Source organism: Pimephales promelas, chromosome 4 (assembly GCF_988280905.1).
Source record: "Pimephales promelas chromosome 4, fPimPro1.hap1.1, whole genome shotgun sequence".
Lineage (NCBI taxonomy): Eukaryota > Metazoa > Chordata > Actinopteri > Cypriniformes > Leuciscidae > Pimephales > Pimephales promelas.
This window is the reverse complement of record NC_142772.1, coordinates 19,614,708-19,627,065: the sequence shown is the minus strand read 5'-3', so window position 1 is coordinate 19,627,065 and position 12,358 is coordinate 19,614,708.

The following is a 12,358-nucleotide window of genomic DNA, read 5'->3' as shown; positions in this document are numbered from 1 at the left end:
GTGGAGACGGGCCGACATAAGCAGAGCTGGAGAGAGAGAGAGCTCCGAGTGTGTCCGCACTGCCCTGATGGGGCCGTAGAGGACGAGCTGCACTTCCTCACCGAGTGCAGCAAGTATAAAAACATCAGAGACGCTTATTTCACACAAATAGCACAGATTGTACCTCAATTCCAACAAGTGAGCCCCATAAACAAACTGTCTTATATTTTGGGAGAAAAAGAAGAGTGTGTTCACCTGGCAGCGCAGTACGTGTCCTCCTGCCATCATATGAGGGAGAAGGGATGAACCCTCTTTTCCATTAAACTGCTCTCTGTACTTATTATATATATCTTTTTTTTTAATCTATTGTGGTATATTTATGCATAACATGGAAATGTTTTTTTATTGTTGTTGTTTATTTTTATTTATTTTTTTTTTCACTTTTATTTATCTACATATATGTTTATATATTACTATTGCTTTGGCAATATTGTGCTATTTTACAGTCATGCCAATAAAGCTCAATTGAATTGAATTGAATTGAATTGAGAGAGAGAGAGAGAGAGAGAGAGAGAGAGAGAGAGAGAGAGAGAGAGAGAGAGAGAGAGAGAGAGAGAGAGAGAGAGAGAGAGAGAGAGAGAGAGAGAGAGAGAGAGAGAGAGAGAGAGAGAGAGAGAGAGAGAGAGAGAGAGAGAGAGAGAGAGAGACTAACACATGTGTGGTTCACTATCTTGGTGGGGACTTGAAGTAATGGTTTTTATACTCAGAGGCGGACAGATACACAGCTTTATTACTTGAATAAAACAGTACAGTTACCCCTTGCTAAATTTTACTCAAGTACAAACAAAAGTACTACAGTCAGAAGTAAAAGTACTGAAGTACTTGGTTTTAAAAGAGTATCAAGAGTACAAAAGATACACATTCTACATGGAGTTATGAAAAATGAGAACACCCCCTCATGTGGTAATAGGGAAACAGAGAACATGCGTCCATCCTGGCAAGAGTAGTGGTCACAATCTCAACCTAGCTAATGTATTTGGGAGGATATATAAACTTCATAAACTGGTTTCCACAAAGAACCCATTTGAGGCACATGCTTCTGAAATGTTATGACCACGTTAAGAGTAAAACCCCCACAATTGTTCACTTTTTAGATATGTTACTTTTGTGATTAGTAATTAATTGGTTATTATTTCTTAGTTCACAAGTAGTTCTCAATGAGGATATATTTCTTTAGTAACAATCAAATACCTACCAAGGAACTACCTTTGTACTAATTACCTATTACTTAATGCTTAGTTAATATTGCTTCCATATTAGTTAATAGTATTAACTTCGGTGTTAATGCAGTACTACCTATTACTTCCTGCATAGCTACTTGTTAACTACGGACCATTATTTTAAAGTGTTACCGTCTAAACCATTTAAAGATAATTACAGAATCTACATTTTTCACAATTTGCATTTAAATGTAAGGAGTCAGATGTTGCAACTGTCCCAGGGTTGCAACATGTTACAAATACAATATATGTCTATGTAAGCAAAATAATTATTATCAAAAATGTAAGTTATAATAATATCACAGTGTTATTTATTCATTAGCTTTGATTAGATGACAATTATAGAGATGAGTTATCTAGATGAATAGGCCTTATGTGCAGATGTCAAATATTCAAACTGATATAAAACACAGTAGGCTAGTGACAGGAAGAATGGAACAAATTTGTGAGGCAATTAACTTTTGTTTAGCCAATTGTCATGTAAAACATGTTTTATAAACTATTTTATATTATGTTTATTTAAATGCATTGTTCATGATTGTTTTATCATGGCTGACAGGCCATTCCATAAAACCTCATGTGCCAGCTAAACAAGGCTACCTTGATACATGCTAACCATACAGCTTAAAGTTAACATATCACTCATTTAAACCATATAAGTTTGAATAGCTGAATCACATAAAAAGTGACAACAGTATAACAAAAACAAAGCTCAAGAAAATAAATACTTTCATGCTTCAAAATCAGTTTTTCATTAATAAATCCTGGAGCAGCTCAGGAATCTCCTTGATTTTTCTCTGCAAGGCGGGGCATCCAACTGTGCATGTGCAGTGTGAGTGTCATCACTCTAGCTCGTTTCTGATTGGAGATAAATGACATGTTGCAACCATCCCCTGTTGCAACTGTCCCCAGTCTCCCCTACTCTCACTCTCTCTCACACACACACACACACACACACACACACTGTTCGGCGAGTGAGAAAAAAGACCATATCAAGAGGGTGAAATTATAATGTCATCTTTTGTGGTGAACATGAAGCATCACATTGTCTGTAATGGGAAAAGTACCACATGTACTTGCTCTCTATAATTTATTGAGAGTGAAATACATATCTTTATTACGAAATAAACAATTGAACACCAAACACTGACATATTTTTATTAAAAACAACATAATTATCAATGCAAATACAATACATAACCTATAAAACAAACTGGAACAAGAAATCTTTGGTTGTAGATAACAATTGTGTCAAACACATTTTCATGGGAAAATAAAGAAATTACAGGGAAATACAAATAATTTATTTCTATCATTATCCATATAAGTCAAACATTTCTATTGCACTTTTAAAATAGACTATTCAAACCAATCCATTTGAGATATTAAAATGGGCTATTTTCATCGTAAATTATAATAAAGTGGATTACTTTTTTATTTAAAATATGTTAACAACATTTGCATTTTTTTTTTTAATTATCCTACATGTGATGTTTATTGGGCTCTTCTACTTTTGGCTTTATGCACAGCTGCACTACTTTCTAAACTTCAGCCAGCTCCTTGTTTCCTGTCTGCCATTATTGGACAAACTGATTAATTCAGGTGTGCCTGACCTCAGTAGTCACGGCAACAATAATCACACACACTTGGATTAATCAGTTTGTCCAATAATCGAAGACAGGGAACAAGGAGCTGGCTGAAGTTCAGGAAGTAGTGCAGCTGTGCATAAAGCTGACATCGTGTTAATTATTGTGAAATGCATGAAGTTTTCTGATGCTCATAAAGGCGCACTGGTGTGTTTTTTTGTGTGGTCAGCGACATTTTGCAGTCATGCAATGGTCCGTGTGGATCTGGTGTGAATGGAAAGCCCATAATGCGTGACGTTTTACGAGCTAATTGGCTAACTTGTTACGAGCTCTGTGGTTGCTATGGCGATGATGATGGCTTCATTGCGCCTGTTTGAAAACTAGCTAGCAAGTTAGTAGTCAGGGAGCCAAAGTCTCAAAAATGGGTTGAACCTGACATGGTCTGCCATACTTTTTATTTGTGTTTTTTCTATTAACTTTGACCCTAAGAACAAATAATTGGAGGGTCTGCTCTGCCGGAAATATCGCGAAAAAGAATTGTGGCCATTTTAGTGCACGCACCCTTTATTTTTTAGCAGAAAAATGTGAAAAATTATTTTTTTCATCAGATTCTTAGTGGGTTGGGTAGGTTGTCAACAAATGCATTCCAGATACACAGAACACATGTGCGGACAACATCCACTGAAAAAATAATTCTTAAAACACATTTCTACATGATTTCGCATCAATTTAATGCAAAAAAAAAACAGGCGTTTTTTTTTTTCACTTTTTTCCACTATTTTCATCTTTACTTCATTGGCAATCAACTATTCCCTTAAGTTATGATATCAGGCAATATGCCATTCTTTTCACCAAACACTATACTCATTACACAGAAAAAATTATAAAAATCCAAACAAACTCAATGGATTTGTGATGATTTCACTACTAGTTGGTGATCAACAGGCTCAGAATTTCAATAGAATTTTAGACTACTCTCAAAATTCTTAAAAACATGCTGGATATTTAGCATCATGGCTCACTTACAAACACACACACACGTGATCTGGATGTCCACATTTATCGCAATTACCACTTTCATGTTTTCCTATTCTATGTAAGCTTTGATTCAGCGCTGTATGTCCAATACGCAGTCTTGTCATAATTACGTCCTTTTTTCTGTTATTAACGTTTGCTCTTTCCACCCCCACCTTACTTTGTACTATACAAATGTCTTCCTCTTAATTCATTTTCCCATATCCTCTTCCACCTCTTTTTCACTTCAGTCCCAATCAGCCCCTTAGTTTCTGCTTTACTCATCTGTACTCTGATTTTGATCTCAGGATCTTTCAACGACTCCTTTGCCAGTTTATCAACTTCCTCGTTCCCCTTTACTCCGACATGTGCTGGCACCCATAAAAAACTCACTCTTACGCCTAAGTGTTTTATGTTAAATAACGTCTGCAATATTTCATTTAAGATATCTTGTCTTGTTGCAGAAGATTGTGAATCTGAACATATCACACTACTATTTGGCTGCCTTTCTTCAATCCATAAAGCTAATGATATAACTATCAGTTCTGTTGTAAAAACAGATATATGATCTGTTACTCTTTTTGATATTTTAACACTGTGCTGAGGGATATAATACTGCTGCAGCGGCTCTACCTGTTATTGGATCTTTTGATCGATCTGTAAATATTTGTATCATGTTGTTATACTTTTGATTAATGTGTTGTTGAACTATAACTTTTAATGGCAAATTTGGTTCATTCTTGTGTATCTCTTTATGAATTAATAAGTCTATTTCTGGCATTAGATGATGTTACAACAGAAGGGGCTACATCTATCTCTGTTATACCCATTTCCTGCGCCTCCTTCTTTGCTACCCATCCAAAACTGTTTACATTTCCATAATTATACTCCCAACAGTTTTCCAGTACCTTTTTAACTGGATGTCTTTCATCATGTCCTTTTACATTTATCCAGTATCTCATTCTTAACTTTCTTCTTCTAATTTCAAGAGGCATTTCTCCCATCTCTACTTGGATAGCTGGTACTGGAGATGTCCTAAAAGCTCCACAACCAACACATTCTGACGCTAAAGGGCGCCTAAAGCGTCAGATATTGAAGCATGGTCAAATGCTTCCCAAGGCGTCAGTTAAGTGATGCCTTGGGAGTGAGAATGGGCAGCTAAAGCAGGGAATATCACACACAAGCATGTTTCAAAACTAATCATAATTATTAAACATTGGATACTCAAATTATGGCTATTCTTGAAATTTGTACCCAATCCTTGTTTAAATATGTTATGATGTGTCTTGGAATAAATAAAAAAAAAATCTGATTATCGGCTTGATCAAACTTCAGTTGTATTTTGATATAATGTGGTGTGGTCATATATGGTAATTAATGACACTCCAGTGATAATATTCTCCAATGGTCATTTGATTTACCCTCAGCTCTTCTCTCAGGTATCGGTGTAGTTCTCTGGTCTGGGATGATGCCGCTCCAGTCACGGGAATGAAGCTTCTCCTCTTCCTCTGCCTAGGGGGACCATATTTTGATTACCAAAAACCAGGACACTCAGCCCAGCAAACAGATACTCAAAGTTTACTCAAAGATGCCTTATGAATTTCAATACATTGAAAGTAGGCTATTCCTCCTCTGTATAAATAGAAAAGTGACACAAGACACAAAGACACAAATTCAGATAGGCTTCTCAGAGGTTACTCAACGTTTTATTATGACAGGTTTCAAAAATAATGAAATAATGTCTCTTCTGTATTACAAAAGTAAATATATAAATAATAAATAACTGAAAGAAATACCTCCAAATTGAACAAAAATATCTCTCACAAACTTGCCAAAAAGAACTAACACAATATATTTATATCTTTAGTTTTCTTCCTCTTTATCCTGTTTTTCTTCCTTGCCCATCTATATTTTGCTGTAGAGCTGATCTTTCCCAGCAGTTTTTTGAAAACCAGGACATTTTCATCACTTTATAAAGAACAGCTGAGCCAGGAGGGCCAGGACAGGACGTGAAAACAGGACTGTTGGTCACCCTACCTTTGCCTTTGCTCTGCGAGAGTCTTGAGAAGAAGTGGACGGACGTCCATCATCTGGGCTCTGCTGGCTGTCTCTCTGCCACTCTCTCTTCCTGTGAGCCGGACCTGTGGACACAGAAACAAACTCACAAGACAGAGATGTTACATATCCAGGAATAAGCGCATGAGTCCCGGTCGGGCCTGGCATCCTCCTGCAAATAAGAGCAATACAATTACAAAATACAATACAATAAAATACATTTAAAATGACAAAATTAAATTGTTCACTTTTGGTAAATGTATTGTTTATTTCACTATTTTGAGAAGCGTGTGGAGTGGCAGGTTATTAAGTAAATTTTTTTTGGATCATCAAAGTTAGGGGGGCAGCTAGGGGGGCAAGGCTCTAGAGTGGGGGGGAACCTGCCCCCCCTTGCCCCCCTGTAGAACCGCCCCTGCCGGGAAGATAACAAGTGTGACTCCGAAACGAAGAGCACCTGAGGGATATACAAACATTAAAATCAACAATAAAAATGCTAAATAAATGTATTGATCATTAACCTTAATATTCAATTCCATTCACATTAATAAATTAGGCAATAATACTGTATAATAAAAAAATCAAATTAAATATATATATATATATATATATATATATTAAATATAAAAAAAGATGTATGATATAATTAACATTAACACAAGCAAAAATCAAATTTAAATTAATGTAAATCATATATAGGCTAGGCCTACAAACATTAATAATAATATGAATAACATGAATAATTAATAATAAAAATGAAAAAGTCATGTTTAAAAAAGATATTGTATTATTTGTCTCCTAATAAGATGGAAAATAGCAGAAAATAGTGTCTAAAAAACATAAATATTAACAATAAAAATGTATAATAATTTATAATAATATGAACATAAATACATTATAATTGATATAATTAATATTTAAGCCTAGAAACATTACCATAACAAAAAACAAAACAAAATTAAAAGTCATGTTTTAGGAAACGATCATAAAATCGTATTATTTGTGTCCTAATACGATAACAAATAGCAGGAAAGGGAGTCTTAAAATCAATTTTGGCGTCTTTCAGCACCCATACCGTAAGTGCAGGATTTGACGCGCATATTAAAAAAGGTGCGGCTGGCTTGACCGTGTATTTTCCACGTGCGGCCCGCTCGACCGCAGCATGATGCTAATCTGTCTATTAAAAAGCAATAGCCTGCACAACTTAATTCCTATGTTCCCCTTAAAACAGTCACCGGTGCTTTCTGTAATATGCATGTACTTGCGGGCGTCATGGTTCGGTGAATGAAGATAAAAATGAATAACTCGCGTGCAATTTAATTAATGTAATGCGGAACTACATTATACGCGGGTTCTTTAGGGACATAATCTGGATCAAACAGTGGAAACAATGTTGTTTTGTATGTTTTTAATACCTCGTCATTTTGTACATACAGGAAATTATTCAAACTACAATGAATGTGTTAACTTATATTTGTTTACACTCGCAATAAAACACAACATTGTGCTTTTGTCAAACAAATTCTTGCGTGTTTTGAGTGAGTTTCTTTCCTGTTTATGCTCGCCAGCCATAATCTCCGTCGTTGTTCGGACAAAAGCTTAGTCTTCTCACATCCATACGGAGTCTAATGACGGGTATAGTGTAAAATCCCGATTTAACTGAACCTCCGGCACGATTTTATCATCCATTGACCCAGCAGGAGATGACCATTGTCACTTTATAGCACGAAACTCATTTCACTTCGTTCAACTCGTATTGCTTCTTCTATTGTTTTGCCCTCAGCAATGGCGCCGGGTCGGCAAATGCCCGTATGTTATGACGTCGTGTAGCGATTTCTGTTTCCATGGTGACTCGTCCCTCTGTTTGGAAACATCGACAACAAGACTGTCTTGTGTGTTAACCGACGACGCCATGGTCTGGGTTGGCTTGGCTGAACTAACTTACGCGATTTTAGAACCAGCACAACGTTACCTCAAGCAAGCAAGGTTTAATTTAATCAACCAAGAGTTTAGTGCACGTTATGTTTGATGGTTTCTGGAATACTCCCGTTGTCACGACAGGACTCATCATGTCGTAAGTACTAAACTAAGTTTTCTTTCACATATGCCTGAACTGTCACCACATAACTTACAATGTTAAACCACACAAGTCCACCATACAGTCGATTATCAGTGAATGTAAACAACTAGCAACGAATTCACCTGTTTATTATATCTGTGTATTAAAGCAATAGCTGCTTAATGTACAGAACCTGTTGCTGTCTATTCTGTTAATTAATGAGAATAAAAACAGAAAACCACTCACAGCTCTTGCCTGGATCACTTTAATAGCTTTGGAAATAAACAATTTCTTAGCCAAATATGCACTAGCAGGGGACTAGCCACGTCAGACCATTGGAATGTGCCTGATGCTCAGCCGCAGAAAGTCTCATTGTGACGTCACAGAGGAAATCTTGCTCTTTACTTTGGAGAAGGTTTCTTGATACTGCGGTCAGAAGTGTTCAAAACGGCCGTTTTATTCACAGACTTTTGCACAAAAAAAGAAGATCGTAGGAGTCATCACCAACAAAACTAGCAGGCGTGAGGACAAAATACAGAAGAGTCACCAACAGCAACACGACAAGCAGGCTCGTCTATAAACAGATGCCAAGAAGTCATCAACGAGTAAGATGTGACATTTTACTAATTATTATAAGTTATAGGCTAGTTAAAGGTTTGTTAAAGGTACACTCTGTAACGTTTTTGTTCAGAATTTGCTAAATTTATATGAGTGAGTACATCATGAATCCAAATCCTGTTTTTGTCTTATCCTGAATCACTGCAATAGTACATGCTCAGGTGGAAAAAATGCCACCCCTCTTATAATTACTTAATTACCGTTAATGTACTGTAAAAATATACATAAAAGATATATACATATACTGTAGTAGTTACATACTGTAGAACACATTTAAATTACCTTCATATTTATTTATTTAAATATATAAAGGAATAAGTATGTCCTTTGGCATTATGATGAAATCGGTAAATGAGCAAAATCAATGTTGCTCATTACTGACAGAAATTACCATTTATTATTACTATTATTATACTTCTCTTATTTAGAATACAGTTGCAGCAGGAATAATATTGTGCAATTAGTGTTTTAAATGTAAAATTGTAAGTATAGAACATATGAAATTAGCCATACTTTTCTATACGTAATTGGGTAAAACGGGGCTAAATGTGCGTTTAATCACTCCCATAGTGTATGATTGTGGAACAAAAATATGTTTTTTATTGAACATTGATGGAGCAACAGATTGTGTGAAAATAAATCAGAAAAGTGCTTTGTTTAAAAATCGTATAAATGCATGAGGTGGCATAACCCTGTTTGTGGGGTAAAAGGCCTACCTTCATGGGGCAAAAGCACTTATCTTGTCAGAGACCAAAAGGGTCGGTTTTAAATTCGTACCTGTTTGTATCTTATAATCCAACAGTGTACCAAACAACAGTCACAATGGCAGCATGCTGCGTCTGTATGAAACTAGAGAGAGCAAATCCGCGATACTGGATGGCATAATTAAATAATTGTAGACAAAATATTGATTTGACTGAGTATTAATACTTTATTAGTTTATCAAATACAAAACACCCCCAAATCCCTCTTGTCGTTTATTGGCTGAAACACATTTTCTTTTGTTTCGTAGAGCGGGTTGCCCCAGTTTTTTTCTTTTTTTTTTCTTGTTGCTGTTTGTGGAGCCTGGGCTGTCTACAGAGACCATGTATTTTTACAGTGTGTTCAGGGGACAGGCAACTAGCGGATAGTGAGGAGATGTTTGCTGTATGTGACAAAAAAAAGTTTTGGCCTAAAAAATACGTGACATCTCTTAGAGCACCTTTAATATCGGAGAAGCCCAATACCAGTGTGACTCACATAAACAGAGAGAAGTAGCTCCAGCCATTAAGTTCTTCCACAAGACACGTGCGATTTTGTTTAATAACCACTAGAGCAACAAACGTTACATGGTGTGTATCTTTACATTTGAAAAACACATTTATATGTAAATATAATGTAAACAACAATACATGATTGAACACATTAGCTGCATTGACATGGACCCTAATAATCATTTTGTTGCTGGACTAGCATGACCACATCAATCGAAATATATATGCGGATTTCACGCAGCTGCCATTTTGAAATCAAAAGCGAGGCCCCGGTGGGAGAACCCCGGAAGTACAGATAGACAACGATGCCTTGGACTACCTGAAGCTGTTGCTGCGATTGACTAAATTGGATGTTAAAATCAAATATAGGATATGTATATAGCTTCTTCTTTTTTATGTTCTGAATTATATATAAAAATGTATATATTTATAAATTAATTTCACTGTATATAGTCTAAAGTATGAAAGAAATATATGTAGCCTACATTTTTAGAATAAAATAAAAAAATCGCAAAAAAATCGCATTCGCGACTTTCCTATGATTAAAAGCGGCACTTCCGGTTTTCTTCCCACCAGAGCCATTTCAAAATGGCGGCTGTGTGAAATCAGCGTATAGAGCTAGGGTTAGAAACCCTTATGTCCATGAATGAATTTAAAACTACTGTAAAGAGTGTTGTGATGGAGACATGTCCTTGTTTTTCTTAAGAGTCTTATTGTGTTCTTTTTGTACTTCTTTTATCATGAAAATGTAATTTGGTGTTTGTTATGTTTGCATTTGTTGTATGCATATGCAACCTGTATCCTTCTTCACAATTAGGTAAAAGCTGTCATGTCAGTTCAGGTAAGTAGGGATGTTGTAGTTCTGTACTATATGCGGGGAAATTAGCAATAGACAAAAAGCGCACTGCACATTGTATACCTTGAAAAGTTGAAAACTTTGACAAAACTGGCAGTTCAACCCACGTAAACACTTGGAGTTAGGACTAGGGTGTGTCCTGTAAGGTAGTGGTGGGTGGGACACAGGCCACACCCTAGATTGCCAAAAAAACGACAAACAATTAAAAAAAAAAATCGTAAAATAAAATCCAAAATATAGTTTTGTTTGTAATGAAACAAAGTCAAACACATTTTCAAATGACAAAGCGCAACTAATACCCAGATATAATTGTTTTAAAATAGAAAATCTGTGGTTAATTTCCTTTTTCGTCTCAATGGCTCCTAGCTCTGCTGTAGTCCTCTGGGTTGAACTGACCAATTATTTGCCCATGGCACAGTCTGTATTAGTCTGCATCCAGAAAACCTGTATCCGTCTTCACAGTTAGGTAAAAGCTGCCATTTCAGTTCAGCTAAGTAGGGACGTTGTAGTGCTGTACTATGTGCGGGGAAATTAGCAATGGACAAAAAGCGCACTGCGCATTGTATACCTTGGAAAGTTCGAAAATTAGACAAAGCTGGCAGTTCACCCCACGTAAACTTTTGGAGTTAGGACTAGGGTGTGTCCTGTAGGGTAGTGGTGGGTGGGACACAGGCCACACCCTAGATTGCCAAAAATTGACAAACAATTAAAAAAAAATGGTCAAATAAAATCTAAAATATAGTTTTGTTTGTAATTAAACAAAGTCAAACACATTTTCAAATGACAAAGCGCAACTAATACGTGACAGTTCACCCCAAGTAAACTTGGAGTTAGGACTAGGGTGTGTCCTGTAGGGTAGTGGTGGGTGGGACACAGGCCACACCCTAGATTGCCAAAAAAACAACAAACAATTTTTTTAAAAAAATCGTAAAATAAAATCCAAAATATAGTTTTGTTTGTAATTAAACAAAGTCAAACACATTTTCAAATGACAAAGCGCAACTAATACGTGACAGTTCACCCCAAGTAAACTTGGAGTTAGGACTAGGGTGTGTCCTGTAGGGTAGTGGTGGGTGGGACACAGGCCACACCCTAGATTGCCAAAAAAACAACAAACAATTTTTAAAAAAAATCGTAAAATAAAATCCAAAATATAGTTTTGTTTGTAATTAAACAAAGTCAAACACATTTTCGAATGACAAAGCGCAACTAATACGTGACAGTTCACCCCAAGTAAACTTGGAGTTAGGACTAGGGTGTGTCCTGTAGGGTAGTGGTGGGTGGGACACAGGCCACACCCTAGATTGCCAAAAATTGACAAACAATTAAAAAAAAATGGTCAAATAAAATCTAAAATATAGTTTTGTTTGTAATTAAACAAAGTCAAACACATTTTCAAATGACAAAGCGCAACTAATACGTGACAGTTCACCCCAAGTAAACTTGGAGTTAGGACTAGGGTGTGTCCTGTAGGGTAGTGGTGGGTGGGACACAGGCCACACCCTAGATTGCCAAAAAAACAACAAACAATTTAAAAAAAAAATCGTAAAATAAAATCCAAAATATAGTTTTGTTTGTAATTAAACAAAGTCAAACACATTTTCAAATGACAAAGCGCAACTAATACGTGACAGTTCACCCCAAGTAAACTTGGAGTTAGG